This window comes from Phaseolus vulgaris, chromosome 6 (assembly GCF_000499845.2).
Source record: "Phaseolus vulgaris cultivar G19833 chromosome 6, P. vulgaris v2.0, whole genome shotgun sequence".
Taxonomy (NCBI): domain Eukaryota; kingdom Viridiplantae; phylum Streptophyta; class Magnoliopsida; order Fabales; family Fabaceae; genus Phaseolus; species Phaseolus vulgaris.
In genome coordinates, this window is record NC_023754.2 from 16,999,817 (window position 1) to 17,002,714 (window position 2,898).

At 34.0% G+C, this 2,898-nt stretch overlaps 1 pseudogene; it reads left to right on the plus strand.

The window, feature by feature from the left end:
- Positions 1–604: 604 nt before the first annotated feature.
- On the plus strand, positions 605–2,618 carry LOC137833077 (probable amino acid permease 7; annotated as a pseudogene).
- Positions 2,619–2,898: the final 280 nt, after the last annotated feature.

Here is a 2,898-nt window from a genome sequence, read left to right on the forward strand (position 1 = left end):
TATTGGATCTGGTGTTCTATCTCTTGCATGGAGCACTGCCCAGTTGGGATGGATTGGAGGGCCAGTTGCATTGCTTTGCTTTGCAATCATCACGTATGTTTCTTCATCCCTCCTTTCTGATTGTTATAGAAACCCTGATCCTGTCACTGGGAAAAGAAACCACTCATACAGGGATGCTGTTAGAGTCAATCTTGGTAGTGAACTCTCTTTTATTATCTTATGAAATCACTGTTTTTAGGCCATTTATCATTTTCATTATAACTTACCATCATTGCATTTTTGTATTGCTTCAGGTAAAAGAAGGACATGGTTTGCTGGTTTCCTTCAAATTTTGACCTTGTATGGGACTAGTTGTGCTTATGTACTTACTACAGCAAACTGTTTAAGGTACTTCTCTTATTAAATGAGGAAATCACTCCTTATACTACAGAGAATGTGCTAATTTTTAGTTTTTGATAAGTCATTTAAACACTTTTCCTAAGCATTTCATCATCTATCTTGTAATATCCAAGTGGCTGTCATAATGAAACTTGTTTATTCTACTATGCAGGGCAATTCTGAAAGCAAATTGTTATCACAAGGAAGGGCATCAAGCTCCTTGTACTTACGGGGGTGACATTTATATGGTGATGTTTGGAGCTGTTCAAGTTGTAATGTCATTCATACCAGACCTCCATAACATGTTATGGGTCTCAGTTTTCGCTGCAATCATGTCCTTTACATACTCTTTCATTGGACTAGGACTTGGTATGGCAAAAGTTATAGGTAATTTCTCTTCCATGCATTTATTCTTAACATTTAGCTTATTTTTCAATTTCAAGCTTTCTGATGATTAAAGCAGCAAGATGAAGAAATAAAAGTAATATTATTCCAAAACTCTTGTCAAGTTGTAACATTGTTCAAAGTCTATATCGTTTGTATCATATGTTTTAGTATCATATATCTGTGCTAAACGGTTGCCACGAATTACATGTCCTATTTTTGGTATATTTGTTTTTTTGTATAATTTTTTCAGAAAAATTGTGGTTGCAACACATGGCAAAACTATTATGATATTAAACAAAGATCATAAGGAGAAAATTTTGTACTTGCAGGAAATGGAAGATTTATGGGGAGCATAACAGGAATACCTGCTACTAACACTGCTAACAAGATGTGTTAGTCTTCCAAGCACTTGGTGACATTGCTTTTGCTTATCCATATGCCTTGCTCCTTCTTGAGATACAGGTAACTTAATATTTTCATCTTCACATTCGATTATAATGCAGAAAATAAACAAATTTTGTATCTAAAACATTGATTTTTTTGAACAAAGGACACCCTGAAGTCTAGTCCACCAGAAAATCAAACCATGAAAAAGGCTTCCATGGTTGCAATCATCGTGACAACATTCTTCTACCTATCTTGTGGATGCTTTGAATATGGAGCTTTTGGAAATGATACACTAGGGAACATCTTGACAGGGTTTGGATTTTATGAGCCTTATTGGCTTGTTGTTTTTGCTAATGCTTGTAAATGAAGAATAATGCAAGCATTAGCAAAGGCAACAAGCCAATAAGGCTCATAAAACCCAAACCCTGTCAAGATGTTCCCTGGTGTATCATTTCCAAAAGCTCCATATCCAAAGCATCCACAAGATAGGTAGAAGAATGTTGTCACGATGATTGCAACCATGGAAGCCTTTTTCATGGTTTGATTTTCTGGTGGACTAGACTTCAGGGTGTCCTTTGTTCAAAAAAATCAATGTTTTAGATACAAAATTTGTTTATTTTCTGAATGTGAAGATGAAAATATTAAGTTACCTGTATCTCAAGAAGGAGCAAGGCATATGGATAAGCAAAAGCAATGTCACCAAGTGCTTGGAAGACTAACCACACCAAGTGCTTGGCAGAGAAGTGCTACAAGTGGTAAACACTAGTCTTAGTTTTCTTTACAACTGATAAAGATCTAAGCAAGAAAACCAAGCAAATATATTATAATGAAGTAACTTAGCTACATGGAGCATCCAATGCTCAAAGCCATTTCATGGAACACCAGTTGGCACTTGCACATACAACTCTTTGATTCACAATCTCTCATTTCATCACTTTATATAAGAATGTTCCTTTTCTTATAATTTATTTATTTATTTTCCTTATGGGTTATTTATCATGTCTTTATTGTCTTTTACTGTCTTTACATGTTACCTAACCATAGAAATTTTATGATCTTTCATCAGATGTACAGTCAACCAATATATAATGCTGCTGATAGATGGTGCTCAAGAAAATTCCAAGATAGTCATTTTGCAAACAAGACTTATATAGTAAAATTGCCATTAATCCCTGGTTATGAGCTGAACCTTTTCAGGTTGTGTTTTAGAACAGTTTATGTGATTTCAACCACTGGGATTGCTATTTTGTTTCCTTACTTCAACCAAGTTCTGGGAGTTTTGGGAGCCATAAACTTCTGGCCATTGGCTATATATTTTCCAGTGGAAATCTACTTGCAACAGAGGCAAATTGGAGCTTGGACCAAACAATGGATTCTTCTTAGAATGTTCAGCTTTGTTTGCTTTCTTGTGACAGTTATGGGTCTAGTGGGATCAATTCAAGGAATCATTAGTCAGAAACTTTAGAAAGGACTCAATTTGCTTTAGTTTTTATTGATTGATTGTAAATATTTCATGTGATTCAATTAATGAATATTTTATTTCTTCATTAGAATAAGTATTTCCAAACTTATCAACTATGCTTCTTAAAAAAAAGTGTAAATGTGCATAAATCAAATTGACCAATTTCAATAACATTGTATTCCAACAAGAAGTGCCATGACCAATTATATTTTGATCTTGACTGTCCATAATAATAAGAAGTTATATAATTTAAATTAATAAGAAAATATTATTAATCTATACTT